Consider the following 20,452-nt stretch of genomic DNA (forward strand, 5'->3'; position numbering starts at 1 on the left):
GCTTATAAAACTAGTGTATAAGTAAGGTGTGTCTAGAGAATGGCCAACAGACAAGATTAATCCAACAAAACATGATTTAATATATATTACTCAATACAAGGATATTGTCACAACTAAAATGAAACAGTAATTTGTATATATGTACATTGGTTCTAGATATTACCTCAATACATCTCTGTCTGGTTCATCATTTTCATGAACAGGATATGAATAATGTGATAATAAATCAATCCATGAACAGTAAAGGCTCATAACATCCCAATACTGTCATAATAATCTGATAGTGTACATCTTTATCAAGGTGCCACCTTTTGAGGAGTCATGTGGGAAGACTACTTGATAAAAGAAAGACTACTTGATAAAAAGGTGGGTGCTTGTGTTTCAGGGGTTATATTCTGTGTCTAATTTAATTAAATATTGCTTACCCGAAAACAATGGAGTTTCCTCTTGGCCTCCCAGTTCTCTGGAATGATTCATGGGAAAACGCTTCATTATTTTCCTTTTTACTCGTCAGTGAAAATAGCCCTTTTTCTATATGTCAGCTCCAAAACACTGCTTCGCAACCACTATCAATTCTTACTCTTTCCTTCTTTTTCCCCCTTCTTATATATATATATATCGTCTTCTTTCCCCTTCTCCTTTGGTATTTCCAAAGGCCTGCCCTGATTCACGGGTTAATTTTTACCAGGGCGGGAAATGGATTCGTAAAACTAACATGCTTCTGAAACCAAAACTGCTATCAAAATGAATAGACATTTACGAGGGGTCATCAAGAGAATTATTATATTAGTGTCGCCTTGCATTTCCAGACAATCAGACCTAGACTCTTCTCTCACGAGGGGTCCTCGTAATACAAACACGGGCTAAATACCCAGTTCAAGTTACGATCGGACAATATTCTCTTTTCGAAACTGTTCTTTCTCCGCCCGCAATCGTAACTCTTGCTCCCTGTTTTTATATAAACATTGCGTAACACACTGGTCCGAGCGCTTGAGCTATATATCTCTCGTCATCTTCGAGTCGGACATCTGATATTGGTCTAATTGTTACGATCTACGTTCTAACGCCCAACAAGCACAGCAAGGCAAAAGAAACAAACATTCTGAGAGAGAAAATGTTATTCTATGCCTATATGTAGTTGCAAAAGTATAAGATGACTGCTCTCTCTCCCCCCCCCACCAAGTGAAAATGACAATTTCACACACCTCCATCCTACCAGCAAAAAAAAACAAAACAAATTAAAAAAAATTTTTTTTTTTTTTTTTTTTTTTTTTTTTTTTTTGAGGGAAAAGGAGAGGAAAAGAAAAAAGGGAGGACTTACCTGCATGGCTCCTCTTACACACTTGTGTTAACATGTAAAAAAAAGCAACTTAAGTAACTCTAAACAAAGAAATGTATTTCACACCATAAATCTTCAAATATCTCGGGTTGTCTGCTGGTAGGTTACATATATTAAAGTTTGTGAGTTGTAAAAAAAAAAGCAACTTAAGTAACTCTAAATAAAGAAATGTATTTCACACCATAAATCTTCAAATATCTCGGGTTGTCTGCTGGTAGGTTACATATATTAAAGTTTGTGAGTTGTTGTAATCAAAGACTTTGGTTAGTCCAATTTCGATTACTCCTGATTTGTAGAAGGTTCACCTGGATATAACTAATAACTCAGGAAAGTCATAATTTTACACGACTGCAAGACCGTCCATCACTGCTCTGTAGGCTCACTGAAGGCTTACTTCTTCCAGAACTTCTTTGTATAAAATCGAAGCAATTGACGCTGGTACAGAACACTCCTCACTAGTGTCCGCTCGACGTAGTGCATTACATGAAACATCAAGAAAACACAGTGTCATTATCTGTATCTTTTAAAACTGATATAGTTAACATATAATGATGCACTCTAAGTCCTTTTAAACAATCTATGATTAATAATACACATTGCACTAATATTGGCTTAATACACTACATATAGATTGATTTTTCAGGTAATATGGTTCGGTAATACCTTCATTAGTGTGAAAAGAAGTTTGAAGTTAATAACAGACCATTAAAACAATACCTAATACATATAAGGTTACTCGGCGCCTCTGTAGCCAGGTGGGAAGGAGCAGCAGTGCGTAGCACACACTTCTTGATTAGACCCGGGTTTGAGCCTGTCGCCACCAAATACGGAGGATGTGGAAAGGTCGGGGAATGACCACCGCATTTCCCGGAGCAATATGGCCTTAGTTGCTAATGCTCCTAAAAACCAAATAACACACACACATAAGGTTACTCACTAGGTATGAATATATACAAGGATGAATACAAGGCCAGTTAGGTATTCCCTGAAAAATATGACCAGGGTTAGCCATACAACAACAAATATCAAAATTTGTTAAGCCATGATAACATATACAACTATAAGATTATAATATGTGGTTACAACAGTATAATATATATGACTATAAGATGTGGTTACAATAGTATAATATATATGACTATAAAATTATAAGATGTGGTGGTTACAACAGTATAATATATATAACTATAAGATTGTAGCTTCTCACTCCCACCATTCAGGTATTAAAATGGGCCTCACCTTCACAATACCTTGAAACTCTGCCCATTGGGCTTGGACCCTCCGCTGCATGGACAGCGCAGTAAATGTCCGGGTGGTCCGATGGGCATTTAAATGTGTGATCCCTTAGCGATGGAAGCTTATTAATCAGCGGACGATCAAACTCATGAATATTTATTAGTTTTAAACGGAAGGGCCTCCTGTAAACATTTAGATTTTACCCTACCATCTGCAATCCCAACTTGGTAGGGCTCTAGTAGTGGGCTGATCCATAATCCGAAACCTGGGGAGGGTAATGTTCCTGGTTGGAGGATGCCGGCCATAGTCTGGCAATCACAGGTGACAATTGCAATTTCTTCGGGCACCAGTGGACCAACCGCACCCCTCACAGAACGGACCTCCACCAAAACCCAATTGGCAAAAGGGACCTTCAGGGCTCTAATAGGACATCCGGTGGAAATAAATTCGTGTGAGGAGCATCTTATGAGGGTCGGTCGATCACAGGGGAACTGCTCCGATGTCTCATGGGAAAATTGCCTTGCAAGTGGGGAGTCGTCTCTCTGTAACCTCTTTGCTGGTTGTGGCCCCTGTGTTGGGCGTCTGCGATGGCGAGCTGTCGGTATTCGGGGGGGGGGGGGTCACCAACGAGGCAGTCCCATAGCACTCCTGATATGGTTTTTTTGGAGGGGAAAGGCTAGTTGAGCCCCTCACCAGTTGTGCTATGTAGCGGAAACATGCCCATATTCTCTTCATTAGAAGGATCAACAAAGTAACTGCAGGTGGGAAACAGTAGCAAAAAAAAAAAATATGAGCATAAAGAGATAAAAAAAATATATATAATCCATTCACTCACTCCTTCTGTCGAGTCTAAGTTTCAAACGAAAGATTTACTCTTTAAAAAAAAAAGACTTCTCTTGTGCTACTTGTACTCCTCATCTTCACTTCTCAGTCACTCTTCCTTTTTTTCTATCTCTCAACCTCGGAAACACTTTTTTCACCCTTTCGTTCTTCTCCTTATTACTTATTTTTTCCTAAAAAACTTTGATTTATTCACGACAGCATGACATGCACGAGGAAACCACGAAAGTTCCCAATAGAGCCACAGATACCAGTATAATAGGTATTTTGATCCATGAAATGAAAGTTCCCCCAATTAGTTGATGAAACCAAACTGACCATGGTGATTGACCAGAAGAGTAACTTCACATGTGTGTGACTTGTGAAAAGTTTGGATGGTTTACCTGTAGCGCTGGGTCTTCTAAGCAAAATTCAATGTCTTTACAAGCTGTAATAGTTCGAACAACTAAACACAAGTTCTCATTATGGCATTTAACATCGGTTTTAAATCGAATAGTGTAAGTGGTTGTTTCTTGGGTCACCTTAACTGCTCTTGTAGCTATTAATATGCTTTGAAAGCTCACAGTAACTGTTCCTGAAAGGCATGTAGAAAACGCTTGGAATGTGAAAGTAGCCAATGTATCACATGTAAAACACCCAACTGGTTTGGTAATCTCTTCTACAAATTTAGGACACACTGTATGGGTTTCCAAATAAAATTCAAATTCAGAAAATGATAGGTCTAATGTTAATGGGGCTGATTGTATCATTTTGATGTAAGTCTGCCAGAAGATTCAGTCTCTAACTGGTGTGACATTTGCGTTCTTGGGAGTTTAATTTTGCCACCCACCATCTGTTCCAAATAAGACTCACTTTTTTGACAATGAATTTTTTCTTCATAAAATTGACATTGAATCATCCGGTCATCGAAAATAAACTGCTTAGAGACACTATGATTAGCTTGGATGTCTCCAATCTCACCATATTTAGGTCATGACACCAAAGCTGCCTGATCTAAGTAGGCTTCGCTATTATCGCCAACTCTCACAATTAGATGATGTTCCAAAATGTCAGTGGGCTGATCAAACGCTCCCAGCACCTGAATTTCAATGTTGTCTCGTGTAATAGCAAAGTTATTCAACGTTATGGTTTCTGCAGTTTCATTAGCACAGGTCTACACTTCCACTATGTATCTACAAGAAACTACTTCAATTTTTCGTACTTCATATATGCGTGTAAAATCTGGGACCAACCAAACTCGATAATGCAAACAAGGCTGGCTGTCTATGATATGGCAATTCGCACCACTGTCTCCTGCAATGCAATTTGTGATTCCAGGCCAGCTCAATGATTCCTTTGTTATCGCTTGAAAGGAGTAGCCCAGAATGCAATGTAGCCCCCATGCGCCATAAGCATTTTGAGGGCAAGCTACCTGACTTATAAGATGCAGTTCTGTAGGGGAAAGTGTAATGCATTTGTTTTGTCTGCCAGTGACACTGTACTTGCTTAAAAGTTAACTGTAACTGGAAAAGAGTTTGCTCAGTGTCAGATACGAACCACAGGCACTGTTTGTACTTCAAGTTTAACAAAGTCACACGGGCTCTAGTTGAGACTTTGCATGGTCGAGACAAGTCTGCTTGACATTCCTTCACTTTAGCATGCAAAATCTGATGATTGGTACATGTTGAATCAACTAAAAGTATGAGTGCTGATATATACAAAAGCATCTGTATGGGTGCAATATGCACAAGCGGCCTCAGTTCCACAGGAACATGTTCTAAAAATTCTTGCACTCTACCAGTAGTGGTTCTGACTGCTGCACCTGCCGAAAGGCCTGCCAGGCTCGTGAGGTGCCAGGCCGTACGAAACATTCTCCACATGGCACTAATGAGCACGAAAAATCCTCTGACCGTTTGTGCTACTGATTTAATGATGAATTTAAAGTACCAAACAATCATTGCTGCCAAAATACCCAATATGTATATTGTGTACGTAATAGGAGGAAAACAATGTCGATTGTTTATCAGTTCCCAACAAAAATGCATAACAATCGCTTACATTCACTTCTTCCTGCCAAATGTATTGTTCCTTGCACTACCTTCCCTTGTTGAGATACGAACAAAAATTCTAATGGGCCAGGGGACAATAAGAACTCACATGGAACTTCTGCCAGTAGGGGTTCCTTATTTATTACAAACGTTTTTTCATTACCATACTTCCTTATTATCAGAGTGCCTTTCTCTAATGTAGTAAACACTGGATCTGTAAACATGACGTCTAATCCCTGTTCCTCAAAAATGAGCTTGTTCGTCTGATAATACGTCTCACGTGTCTCCTCTGATGGACGTTTTCTACCGGTGGGATCAAGCACATTCTATAGGAAATAATCACTGGATTTCTAAGAGTCAGAGGTCCACATTCTGCCAGCCAATAAGTTTCGGCAGGCTGTCTGTGGCACATACATGAAGCCTGTTGGTCACATTCAGCTTCATAGCAGTATTCCAGACTTCCCTTGCAGTGTTCCTTGCTGCATTCACAGGCTTTGCCATCTCTCTGGCACTCATAAATGGCTGAAGTACCATTTTCCTTTGGCGAATGTTTCAGCACAAAATGCACTGGGGGAATCAAAGTGCCATTTTTAAGAAGAATTCTAGACACCCATTGCTTCAAGCAATTTTCACAATTCATGATTGAACAGCTGTTTTGTGGAATCCATTTACGCAAAGACAGGGTTTAGTCATCTCACAGACAAACTCCATGTTTCACCTGGCACAGTTCGACATCAGCTTGACTAAACACAAAAAACGTTCCTAGGATCATCATCTTCAATAAATACTTTATCTTGAAAATCGCATTTTGGTCAATACCTGAAAGCCACCCTAAAAAGAGAATAAAAAAAAAAACTCACCTTGTGTGCCTCCCTAATCCCAAAATCATATAGCATTTTCCTATATAATTTTTTTTTAATCTTTCCACGCATCTCTGATCAGGCCTGCCGAATCAAAGCCCTTATCACTATTCTGTGAATCCAGTCTCGAAGCGAGTGGACCTAGCATCCACTGAATAGTCCTATCTATACCACTCGATTGTTCTGCTTGATCTGCAGTTCCTTGTCCTTCAGTATTTTGATCTGATGGTTGATCTTTCTGCATCTCCGTTTCATGAGAGGGGCTGCCCTTTTCTGTTTCCAGTCTACTGTCTGAAGCTGATTCGGAAACTATCACATCATTTTGTGATGGAGGATTTAGGGATACTACATATGGTGTATGAGTCATCCTACTACGACTACGCAAATTATAACTGTATGAGGGAGTGGGTGCCTGAACAGTTTCAATTGAATCCTCCGGCTGTCTGTTCGTCAAACCTTGATCGTGATTCCTACCTGGGAGAGAAGACAATGGAATTGAACTGGTAACCACACTATGCTCGTAGGTTGTTGTATCACTGGTCTAGGATCTACCATTGGGATCCAGTCACCTTCTTCCACACCTGGATCATCATAGATCCATGTTTATTTTGGCACTGTCTCTGTACCAGATTGATCTTGTAGTTCCCCATCTTCTGATTCTTCTGACTCTTCCACTCTTAAGTTCAGGAAAAACTTTTCTATTTACTACTTTTGTCAATCTATCAACATGTACAATCTGCTTGTCTTATACAAGTTCTGTATTTCATAGTTTACTGGCGAACTCTGACTGATTACACGGTATGGACCTGTACTCAAGCGAGCCAGTTTCTTCGTGGTACCGACTTTTACCTTAGGAGTAAAAAGGTAAAGAAGACTTCCTACTCGAATATTCTTATCCACAGCTACTGCTGCTCTATGCTGTTCTTGCTTCTGCACTGCTTCCTCCAAATGTTCAGAAACAATTTCATAAGCCCTCTTAAGTCATACACACATTTGTTCTGAATAGTTCTCCAATGACGCATAACTTTGCCTTAATTTTGCATGTCATAAATCTGAAGGTAACACTAAGTCTCTGCTGTAGATTAAAAAATTGGGGGATTCTTCAGTAGCACTATGAGTTGCAGCATGATATACAGCCACAGCCAATGGTACCATCTGGTCCCAATCTGATTGGGTCTGATTTACGACATGGGATAAAATGTTAGCTAAAGTGCGATTGAAACGTTCAACTTTCGCATTTCCTTGTGGGTGGAAACTAGATGTATGGAGTTGGTGAATGTCCAATTTCTCACACACTTGTCGCAACAATAAGGACATGAAGTTTGTACCTTGATCCGTGAGAATGTATTTAGGTATTCCATGTCATGCAATCACATTGTTTATAAATGCTGTGGCTACTTCATCTGCCTCCTGAGTTTGGAGTGGAATTGCTTCAACATAATAAGTGAAATTATCCACTGCTAGCAATAGATATTTGTGTCCTCTCAAGGACATAGGAAGTGGTCCTAGGATATCTGATGACACTCGCTCCCAAGGTGAATTTTCACTGGGAACTCCCATCAGAGCTGCTTTGGCTTTAGGATTGTAACCTTTACGTTCCATACACGATGGACATGACTCAATATAGTGCCTTACATCTGAAAACATCCCAATCCAAAAAAAATTCTTCCTGAGTTTCTCCGTCTTCTGTAGTGCCAAGTGACCACCACTAAGAGCGTTGTCGTGGCATGCTTTCAATACCTGTCTTCAAGCCAATGGGGACTACTAATTGTTCTGTTGGCTCTTCTCTTGTCGCTCCAGGGTCAGATAAAGTGTAGTGATATAGTATTCCCTCTTTAGATAAATAGAAGGAATCTGGGATTTTTGCTGATGCCTGGGGTATTCCTTCCAACTGTTCAATTAACTTTTGTAAAACTGGATCTTCTCTTTGCAGGGTTTTAATTAAATTTCTGGTTTGTTGCTGGGGCATCACCAGTGACTCCATGGTTAAATCAGCTGATATGGGAGCAATTAACTCAGTTGTTTTAGCCTTCCTTGGCCTTTTTTTCTTTTCATCCTCTTCTAACACTGGCCTTGAAAGAAAATCTACATTTGAATGTACTTAATTTGGTACTGAATTTGGAAGTCATATTCTTGTAAAAGCATGCTCCATCTCGCTAAGCGGGGGACGGATTCTTCAAATTGAACAAATAACTCAAGGGTTGGTGATCTTTTGTCAGGGTGAAATGATTGGACACTAAAAAAGGTCTGAACTTTGTTACTGCAAAAACAAAAGCCAAAGCTTCTTTCTCTGCGTACTATAATTCAATTCTGACTTCTTTAATAGTCTAGAAGCATAGGCAACTGGCTGTCTCGTATCCTCATCCATCTGAAGCTCCAGAGAGGCCCCTACGCAGTACGACAAGGAGTCAGTTGATAAGACAAATTGTCTTGTGAAGTCAGGAAAAGCCAACAGGTTCAGTTGTCAAGGCAGTTTTCAGTTGATCGAAAGCTTGCTGTGTGGAACAGTCCCAAACAAAAGGTGTTTCTTTTTTTGTTAGTGAAGTGAGGGGTTTCGCTATCTCCGCATAATTGGGAATGAATTTCCTGTAGAATCCCGCCATTCCAAGAAACAATCGGACTTGTTTGATCGTTCGGGCTGTTTACGGTCTCGAACTGCGGCCAAGTTTTCGGGATTTGGACGAATGCCGTCGCTGCTCACCAGGTGGCCAAGATAACAAATTTCTTGTTTACCAAATTCACGCTTTTTAGGCTTTAATTTTAGGTCATAGTCTCTCAGACGCTGGAAGACCATCCGCAGCTTGGCATGCTGTGACCCAATTTTCTGAAGCTATGATTACGTCATTGAGGTAAGCGAATATCGATTGATTTTCCAGGCCAGAAAGCACCAATGACATAGTTCTCACGAACGATGCCACTCCGTTACAAAGGCCAAAAGACATTCAGGAAAATTCATATAAGGATTCACCAGTGGTCAAAGTGGTTTTATGACGATCGACGGGGTGCACCTCAATTTGGTGGAAATCACTTTGCAAATCAAGCGAAGTAAAATAGCGTGCTTTTCCTAGAAGTTGAAGAATTTCATTCAAATCCGGGACAGGATATGCATCTGAAACCGTTTTCGCATTCAATCTCCGAAAATCCACACAAAGCCTATACGATTTGTCTTTTTTGCGAACCAAAACAATTGCCGCTGAAAATGGGGAGTTGCTGGGTTGAATGATGTTTGCCTCCAAAAGTTCATTCACCTGCCTTCGAACTTCATCTTTCGACAAGAAAGGAACTCTATAAGCTGACTGCTTAACTGGTATATTGTCCATCAGTTTAATTCTATGTTTAAATACCTTTGAATTTCCTAGCTGAGCTGGACACTTGGCAAAAACATCTCTATATTCATACAAGTCTGATAGTTTATGTTTCTGATCACCAGTCAAATGATCAAAATCAAAATCTTTTAGTCACAGGAGATGTCTTATTTTCCTCTACTTCCTTACCTGCAAAAGTGACTGGATTATTTTCAACCCTTTCCAAACTAGCAATTCCCATCCCCTTTGGAAGATGTAAAGGCTCAGTTGACAAATTTGCCACCAGGACTGATACTAATCCATCGGACTGTACTTTGTCCACTGAACAACAGACAGCTAAGTCTTCATGACCTAGGTTATAATTAGGCTCTGTTAACACAAGTTGTTCTGTGGAAACAGCAAGCTGGTTACAATATGCTGTCACAACCATTTCAGAAGATGCTGGTAGCACATGTTTACATGTGAGCTTAGCTACCACGGGTTTAGAACTCATAATTCGTTCCCTAACACCTACTTCTCATAAACAAATATTCAATGGAATTGATCGAACCATTTTTTTTGCCTAAGTCAATTATGAAAGAAAAACGTCTTAAAACATTCAACCCGAATATGTCATGCTGTCCTTTGAAATTTCCATTAGCTACCAAAACATTATCTTGAAATCTTGCTCTGTCCAGCTTAATGTTTACTGTAATTTCAGTATGGATGGGTACTACATACCATGAAACACCGGTTACAGTCAAATTGGGAGCCCTTGGATTTAGAGATTTATCATGCTTAATTTTATTAAATAAGTCTGTGCTCATTAATGTTATGCTCATGCCTGTATCTACCAAACATTTAGCCTCAACATTTTGAACTGATCCCACGATCTGGAGGGAGTCCGAGTAGTGTGTATGCGGGGAGCATTGTCAAGGCCACGTTATGTCAAGGATCTGGGTATATTCTTACCACATGTACGCCATATCCAAAAATTTCATTACTTCATACAGCATGTCCCACCCACTTTTTCTTACTATTGAATACACCATGAATTGTCAAACTAATTGAACAAGCTTATCTGCGAAAAGATCTAAACCTCCCAAGGACTTCCTAATTCATTTCACAAATATACGTGGTCTCAATTCTAATCTCAACGATGTCCATTTCCACTTGCAGTCTGCCAAACCACATGTACTTTTTCCTGACAGAATCTCAGTTATCGGTTGATTCAACTACTGCTCATCTCAGATGCCCAAATTATTCGCTGTATGATTCCTTTCGCCTCAAAGGTGGTACTTGTGCATATATCCGTTCTGATATTCCCTGTCAGAGACTTGGCAATTTGGAATCTCCTCTCTTTGATCTTTTCTGGCTTAAAATCTCTCTACCTCATTGTGTCAAATTCATCTGTTGTCTCTACCGTTCTCCCAACTCCACTAATCACTTGGAGCTCTTTGACTTCCTCTCGTTGCAACTTGACTTTCTTCAGTCCAACTTTCCTAACAGTGAGGTAATTTTCCTTGGTGATTTTAATGTTCACAACTCCAGCTGGCTTCCGTTTTCTAGTCACACCGACCCAGCAGGTTGAGATGCTGAGGCTTTTGCAATTACTAATGACCTAGCACAGATTGTTCATTTACCTACAAGAATACCGGACAATCCGAATCATACAGCCAATACGCTTGATCTTTTTCTCACAAACAACCCTTCTAAGTACACGGTCGAAGTGAGAGGTCCTTTAGGCACTTCAGATCACAACTTGGTGATTGTCTCTTCTCCAATGAAACCTTTATCTCATGGCTATTCCCAACCTCGTGTTGTTTGGCATTACAAGAATGCAAAATGGGATGACCTGCGAGACTTCTTTTCTTCTTTTCCTTGGTCGGATTACGGTTTCAAAACTCCTGATGTCAACGTTTGCTCAGATCGTGTCAGTGAAATTATTCTTGCAGGAATGGAATCCTTTATCCCACACTCCATTTTAAAATCTCGTCCTTTATCTAAACCTTGGTTTTCCAATAAATGTGCTAAGGCTGTTCAAGAGAAGAATGTTGCATATCGTAATTGGCTTGTTTCTAATTTTTCAGTTTCATTTTCTGCCTACACCAAAGCTCGCAACAATTGTAAAGCAGTTATTAATCAGTCCAAACTAGAGTTTGAACAGGCTAAGAGTAGAAAACTTGCTTCTTGCCCTAATGGTAGCCGAGCATTCTGGTCTCTTGCCAAAGCTATTGGCCGCAACTTTTGCCCATCTCTGCTTCCACCTCTGTCCAAACCAGATGGTTCTGTTGTCACTTCAGCCAAGGATAAAGCTGACCTGCTAGCATCCCATTTTTCTTCCAGCTCATGTATTAATGAACTTGGTAAAACACCTCCCACCATTCCCAGCACGGTCCATTCAATGCCTCCTGTGGTCTTCCGTCAAAAGGATATCAGATGGATTTTGATGAATCTTGATGCTAAAAAAGCTCCAGGTCCTGATGGTATTTCTCCACTTGTTCTCAAAATCTGTGCTCCTGAACTTACTCCTATTCTTTGCTGTCTTTTTTCACTTTCTTATTCCAAAGGTGTTTTTCCTTCTGCTTGGAAATTTGCTCATATCCAGCCAGTTCCTAAAAAGGGTGACAAATCCCTCGCATCCAATTATCGTCCCATTGCAATTACTTCTACTCTTTCTAAAGTAATGGAGAAATCAATTAACCGCCAACTCTTAAACTACCTAGAAACCTTCCGTCTGATCAACGATCACCAGTATGGATTCCGTCAGTGTTGATCCACTAGTGATATCCTGGCTTATGTTACCCATTTATGGACTACTTCAATGGAAAGGTTTGGTGAAACACAAGTAGTTGCTCTTGACATCTCAAAGACTTTTGATCGTGTTTGGCATAAAGGTCTTCTAAACAAGCTTCCATCTTATGGTTTGCCAACTGTTTTTAGTAATTGGTTATCCAGTTTTCTCTCTGATCGCTCACTGAGGGTGATGGTAGATGGCTCTCTGTCTTCTAACTTCTCTACTAATGCCGGTGTCCCCCCCAAGGTTCAGTTCTTTCCCCCACTCTTTTCCTCTTGTATATCAATGACCTTCTTCCATTGACTGGAAATCCTATCCATAGTTTTGCCGATGATAGCACATTGCATTCAACTTTCTGTTTTGAGAAATCTTGTCCTGCTCAATCAGCTCCAATTTCTCGAAAATCTGCTACCAATTCCTTAAATGCCGATCTTCAGATAATTCTCCAGTGGGGCAAAGACAACTTAGTTGATTTCAACCCTTCTAAAACTCAGTCTTGTCTTATATCTCGCAAAAAGGATTCTTCTCCTCCTATGCTTATCTTTAGTGACACTCCAATTTCTAGGCAAAAGGATATATCTCTTTTGGGGATTACCCTGTCTTCTAATCTCTCTTGGCACAAGCATATTACAAATATTGCTTCCTCTGCATCTAAAAAACTTGGTTTTCTCTTTCGCTGTCGGCGTTACTTTTCTTCCAAACAGCTGCTCACTCTGTATAAATCGCAAATCCGCCATGCCATGGAATATTGCTCCCACATTTGGGGTGGTGCCCCCAAAACCTCTCTCAGGCTTCTTGATTCCATTCAGAAGAGGGCAATTAGGTTAATTAATGACTCATCTCTAACAGAGTCTCTCCACTCGCTTTCTCATAGACGCACTGTTTCTGCTGCATGCCTCTTCTACAGATACTTCCATGGGCACTGTTCTTCTGAATTGGCTTCTATAATTCCTTCTCTCTCTTTCAAAACAGTCCGAACACGTGCCGCCACCAGCCAACATCCATTTACTGTCCAACTTCAAACCCACAGAACCAACTTTTCATCTTCCTCATTTATTCATTCAACTGCCGTTTTCTGGAACAACCTTCCTTCATACGTATTTCCTGAAAATTACAATCTGCAGAAGTTCAAGTCCAATGTCAACAAATATCTTCTTTCGTCTTCTCAACCTCCAACCCAAGCACGGTACTAAGTACCATAGGTTCTAATACCTCTCGTGTTTGGGGTTGATATAAAAAAAAAAAAAAATGATCAACGGTAATTGAGAATCGTTATCTAAAATATAAACTCCATGTTGCACATTTTTGTGGTTGGTATAAGATTTATCTTCTCTATAATAATTCTGACCTGGTAAAACAGTTCTATGACGCTGATAGTCCCTTCTATTTCCTTCAGACCCCCGTTAATGTCAGAAATGTCTATCTCTATCTTGTCTGTAACTTACATTGCCTACATGGTTCATTGACCTACCAAAAATCGCTTTAGGGTGAGGTTGTACCTGATTAAACTCATTTCTAGGTATTTCTTTTCTTTTTCTTACCCCTGTGTAAGAGTTCATATTAGTCCTATTTCGATTATTATAATACATTTTATTTGCATTTCTAAACCCATTTCCATCAAAATTACAACTTTGTCTGTTAACATCGGCTGACCGATATTTTGGTAACGCAGTGTATTCGCGCACTGCACGACTCGGGCAGGGATGGTTAGAATAATTTGGCGTCGGTCGTGAGCTGCTGCAGCGACTGGCAGCCGCATAACGTCTTTCTGCCTGGTATGTAGGATTATAGTATACGTGCTTCCTAGCATAGCACGGAGCAAAATCACGTTTCTCTGATCGGGATAATTCATTTCCCTTGCCGCCTGAGGGTATAGCAACTCTTCGTTCTTCAGACTGCGAATACATAATGTTGGGCGCTCTGTAACTGTAGTGGGAAAAAGATGCCGCATCATGATTTTGACATCGTTCCATTTCGTAAATTGGTGTTTGTAAATTATTCCAGGTAGCGTTACTTACAGCTAAGGCTTTAAATGATTGTTTTAAGTCTACTATTTGATCTTGTAAGGTTTAATAAATTTTTCGAAATAATTTTCCTGCTAGCTACGGACTTCTTCACTATTAGATTGACAATACATGGCATTGACTGGTCTGTGTTTTGTTTCTGTAAGAAGTTCATTTATCTCCTCACTTTTGGAGATCATAATTGCCTGCTGGAAAGTTAATGGATTTTGTGAAAGCACCATTCTTTTAATTTTATTCGAAACACCCCCTAAGGAACTGGGCCAACATTGCCTGATCTAAAATCATTTTTTCCTCGTGAGTTTCATTCTGTATGTTGAAAGCTTTTCTTGCCAAATTCGTAATTCTGGCGCCAAAACTAGCCACATTTTCCGTATGTTTTTGCACAGTATTTTCAAAATACTGTTTTTTCAAACTGAGCTAAGAAACCATTTTTGAACACGTTATAATTTTTCTCCCTATGTAATTCAGTGGATTGTGCAAGAAATTCCGCTGCCAATGAACGAAATTTTGATTTCGAAATGGCGATCATTCCGGAATTTCGCCAAGCCGCTAATTCCCTTACACTTTCTAAAGTTTCAAAAAAATATTGCACAGATGGGCCTTCATCTGTACCAAAAAATGTAGGCACAAGACCCAGGTAACCTGCAATATTAGCCACATGCGGCCTGTCAGATCCGGGAGGGGATTGTGTTTGTTGCATATCAAACAATGCAGCAGAAAGGTTAGTTGAAGTTTGTGGAATTTGTTCTTCCATGTTGGATTTATAAGTGTCTATGTTAAATTAAGTGACTGTTAATATTTGAGTAAAATTTTCGGGTGGAAGGGTCCCTCCAAAATAGTGTACTTACCTTTCCGTAGCTGAAACAGGACTAAACTGTTAGTACTGAGTAATGCTAAAAACAAAATGAGTTTCTAACATATAGCAACTAGAAAATTTTTTTTTCTTTTTTTAAAATTTATTATTACTATTTGTTTTGACACATCAATTAACTACTTCTAAATGCTTCTAGTTGCTAAGTGTTACTACTATGTATGTACTTGAGGACTGTGTTATTTGTATTGCTGAAAAAGAAAACGAAAATTAATTAAAATGCCTCTAACCATTCTCTGTATACACACAAATTCACTAGTGGGACATTTTCCCTTTCTTTCTATTACAACAGTAATCCCTTTTATGTTGTCTTCTATTCACTAGTTTCTCCTGGTGTGACTCGGCTCATTGAATTACAGTAATCCCAGTTACTCACAAGCTTTCATATAAAAAAGAGGCTTTTCATCCCGCAAAAGCACATTTCATCCTGGTCACGATTAGCAACAGTGTTCCACAGAATTTTCTGTCATAACGTGCTCTTGCCTAATCAACGGCACCTCCGTAGCCAGGTGGGAAGGAGCAGCAGTGCATAGCACACGCTTCTTGATTAGACCGGGGTTCGAGCCCGTCACCACCAAATACGGAGGATGCGGAAAGGTCAGGGAATGACCACCGCATATCCCGGAGAAATATGGCCTTTGTTGCTAATGCTCCTAAAATCCCAATAACTAACAAATAACTAACTAGCCTAATCAACATACTCGTGGATCACTCAGCCTCCAGCAAGCCAGCACATTACGAGGTCTATCCAGAAAACCCTGGCTTTCAAATGATCTATCTAGCAGTTTAAATTAGGACAAAATAATCTAGTGTTCTAAATTTACTCTGAGAAGTAGAGAGCAAATTGCAACATCTAGACGCACTGTGATTTTTCACCCAGAGGTCCCTCTTAGATAAGGGGGCCGCAGAATGACTGCAATTAATGGCTCTTTAAATAGCTCATAAAACTAGTGTATAAGTAAGGTGTGTCTAGAGAATGGCCATCAGACAAGATTAATCCAACAAAATATGATTTAATATATATTACTCAATACAGGGATATTGTCACAATTAAAATGAAACAGTAATTTGTATATATGTACATTGGTTCTAGATATTACCTCAATACATCTCTGTCTGGTTCATTGTTTTCATGAACAGGATATGAATAGTGTGATAATAAATCAATCCACGAAAAGTAAAGGCTCATAACTTCCCAATACTCTCATAATAATCTGATAGTGTACATCTTTATCAAGGTGCCACCTTTTGAGGAGTCATGTGGGAAGTAAAAGAAAGACTACTTGATAAAAAGGTGGGTGCTTGTGTTTCAGGGGTTATATTCTGTGTCTAATTTAATTAAATATTGACTTACCCGAAAACAACAGAGTTTCCTCTTGGCCTCCCAGCTCTCTGGAACGATTAATGGGAAAATGCTTCATTATTTTCCTTTTTACTCTCGTCAGCGAAAATAGCCTTTTTTCTATATGTCAGCTCCAAAACACTGCTTCGCAACCACTATCAATTCTTACTCTCTCTTCCTTCTTTTTCCCCCTTCTTATATATATATCGTCTTCTTTCCCCTTCTCCTTTGGTATTTCCAAAGGCCTGCCCTGATTCACGGGTTAATTTTTACCGGGGGGCGGGAAATGGATTCGTAAAACTAACATGCTTCTGAAACCCAAACTGCTATCAAAACGAATAGACATTTACGAGGGGTCATCAAGAGAATTATTATATTAGTGTCGCCTTGCATTTCCAGATAATCAGACCTAGATTCATCTTCTCTCACAGGGGTCCTCGTAATACAAACACGGGCTAAATACCCAGTTCAAGTTACGATCGGACAATATTCTCTTTTCGAAACTGTTCTTTCTCCGCCCGCAATCGTAACTCTTGCTCCCTGTTTTTATATAAACATTGCGTAACACACTGGTCCGAGCGCTTGAGCTATATATCTCTCGTCATCTTCGAGTCGGACATCTGATATTGGTCTAATTGTTACGATCTACGTTCTAACGCCCAACAAGCACAGCAAGGCAAAAGAAACAAACATTCTGAGAGAGAAAATGTTATTCTATGCCTATATGTAGTGGCAAAAGTATAAGACGACTGCTCTCTCTCTCTCTCTCTCTCTCTGGGACTGTACCGACCAAGTGAAAATGAAGACAATTTCACATTAGCCTGCGAGTTATAATTTTCTAAATACAGCATGTAGTCACATTGCAATCAATTATATAGCACTTACGATATGAAGTTAAAAAAAAAAACGTATGTGGTTTACGAATAAGACATTTCTTTCATACTACATTATATTTGTATTAATGATTTAAAATTTCCTGAAGAAAATATTATTATTGCTCTTATATTATTTCTCCTTGATTAGGGTTCCACCTCGTGACAGGTATTGCTACACAGGATAGCAATACAAGTACACAGGGTGGCTTTTGTTATGTCTGGTGTTACTGTTGGTCGAGGAACTCTCTACAGGTGTTCAGGATTGCGACATTCTGGAATTCCTTGTAGGTGTTCCTGGAAGAGCTATTGCTACTAGAATGTTATGTAGGGTCTTTGGCACCATATTACCTGTCTTTGACACGATGATGGGATGGTCGTTACTCGTTGCATATGTCACATCTCTTTGATCTTAGGTTCGTATGTAGGGTCTTTGGCACCATACCTGTCTGACATGATGGTCGTTACTCGCTGCATAGTCAGATCTCTTTGATCTCCTGTCTTAAGTTCGTGTACTTCCTGATTTCTTCCCCATGGATTTTCTGCAGGTTGCCAGTGTTAGATACCGATGTGTCAATCAGATAAGTAGAAGTGAAGGGGAAAGAAGAAACTTCTATTAGCTGGCAAGTTATAATTTTCTAAATACAGCATGTGGTCACATAGCAATCAATTATATAGCACTTACGATATGAAGTTAAAAAAAAAGAAAAAAAACGTATTTGGTTTACGAATAAGACATTTCATTCATACTACATTATATCTTATCTTATTATATACTACATTATATAATAACGGATTGTCTTATCCGTTATTATGGCGCGTTCCCAATACAGCTTGTGGATTGGGGTCACTAGTACTGCCTGGAGTTCATACTTATAGTACAGTACACTTCCTTCGATCAACTGCTTTTTCCTTGCCAGCTTCTGATGTATTGTCCTGGCTACCTGGTGGTGTCTATGCGTGTACACAGTCTAGATAATTACCTTGCATCCTGCGGTGATGTGGTGGATCGTTTCTGAAGTCAGGTGGCATCGTTGACATGTGTCATCGAACACTTCGGGCTCATTGGCTATGTATTTTCTATAGTTCCTGGTGTTGATTACCTGGTCTTGGATGGCGAGCATGAATCCTTCAGTCTCGGGGAACAGCGTCCCGCTCATGAATCATGCATTGGAAGCAAGTTTATCAATGTGATCTTGATGGAGATCGCTGTAGTGTTTGCCATGGAGTGTCTTCTCTACCCATCTTTCTAGCTTCGTTTGTGCTTCCTGGTTGGGAGGGGACTCCTTGCTTAGGCTGAGTGAGGTGTACTGCTTGTCTATCTTCCTTATGGTCTGGTGGAATGCTGCTGTATGTTTCTGGAAGTAATCCTTCAGGTTAACTATCGCTGTCTTCTGTTGCTCAATGAGGCCCCTTCCTTCTTCTTTCCAGGCAATTGTCAGACTCTCCACGGCAGATTTCGGGTGGTGTTGGCGGCTCTTGGTCATCATTGTCCTTGTCTTTCTCATGATATCCTTCAGCTCCGTGTTAGTCCAATCTATGACCCCGAAGGAGTATGTTAGCACTGGGACTGCATAGGTATTTATGGCTTTAACTGTGTTCCTTCCATTCAGCAGGCTTCTGAGTCTCTGATGGTATTTTTCGGTCAGGTGGGCCTTAATTTCCTTGTGCTGTAACTGCCTAGCCTGCATCATCCCCAAGTATTTGTAGGCTTCTCCCTCTGCCATGGCTTCAATCTCTTTACCAGTCTGCAGCTGGTAGTTTCGGTTGACCAATTTTCCCTGGTGCAATCCGGGGGTCTTGCATTTTTCTAGACCAATTCCATCCTAATATTATTGCTGAATTCTTCGGTCATCTGGAGTAGTTGCTGGAGGTGCTTCTCGGTTCCCGCATAGAGCTTGATGTCATCCATGCACATCAGGTTGGTGAAGGTGTAGTTTCTTCCTTCCTTCTTTGAGGTTATAATAATAATAATTATTATTATTAATATTATTATTATATAGCAGTAGCCATATGGTTCAAGGAAGCCTGAGGCTTGTGCTGCACCAGCCAAAAAAAAAAAAATTCTGAATTACTCTGAGAGAGAGAGAGAGAGAGAGAGAGAGAGAGAGAGAGAGAGAGAAAACAAGATTCAGAAGGAGAAGGGAATTACCAAGAAAGAGGAGAATGATGATATCTAGCTCAGGACCCTGTGTATGCCAAGCCCATGTTCACCATATGTAAGCCCTTGGAGTTGCTTAACTGCTGTAGTTATGAATATAATTATTTGTGTTTATCATGCCTGTAGCATTCTTAAACAGGAAAAGGAATATTCACTAAAAAGTGGTGATATGCTGTCGCGTTATGAGCAATCCAACTGTGATATGTTTAAAACATTTTCATTTGAGATATACTGATACATAGCCGCGTTATAAACGTAATCTTGTTTTGTAAAAAAAAAAAAAAATGCCGACAGGCGCTTTAAGCACTACTGTCTTTTATTTAGTATTAGTTGAGGTATATGACGCAAGAAAGCAAGCTTATAGAGCATGAGCCAAAAAAAAAAAAAAAATAATAATAATAATAAATTAATTAATAAAAATGATAAAAAAAATTAAAAACCCCTTCCCATTTCACCCATCCGGTCACTCCAAATGTTTGTCTAGTTCAGCATTAAATTTATTTAAGCTATCAACTTCCACAACAGATGGAAGTCTGTTCCAGCAATCAACTACCCACTGGCTAAAGACAAACTTCTGCACATCTATTTTACAACTGTCTTTCCTCGATTTGAACCTATCTCCCTTCAGGTTCTTAATCTGAGCAAGTGGAAGTATTCCATCCTGTCCTTTGCTAAATACCTTTAAAAACGTCTTCAGTTGCCATCATATCTAACGTAAAAAATGAACTGCACCAGTCCATAAAAATACTAACCGATAGAATTCTGAGTGCACTACAAGTAAAGTATCTTATTAATAAAA

The sequence above is a fragment of the Mastigoproctus giganteus genome, chromosome 9 (genome assembly GCF_048544385.1).
Source record: "Mastigoproctus giganteus isolate SK-2022 chromosome 9, ASM4854438v1, whole genome shotgun sequence".
Lineage (NCBI taxonomy): Eukaryota > Metazoa > Arthropoda > Arachnida > Uropygi > Thelyphonidae > Mastigoproctus > Mastigoproctus giganteus.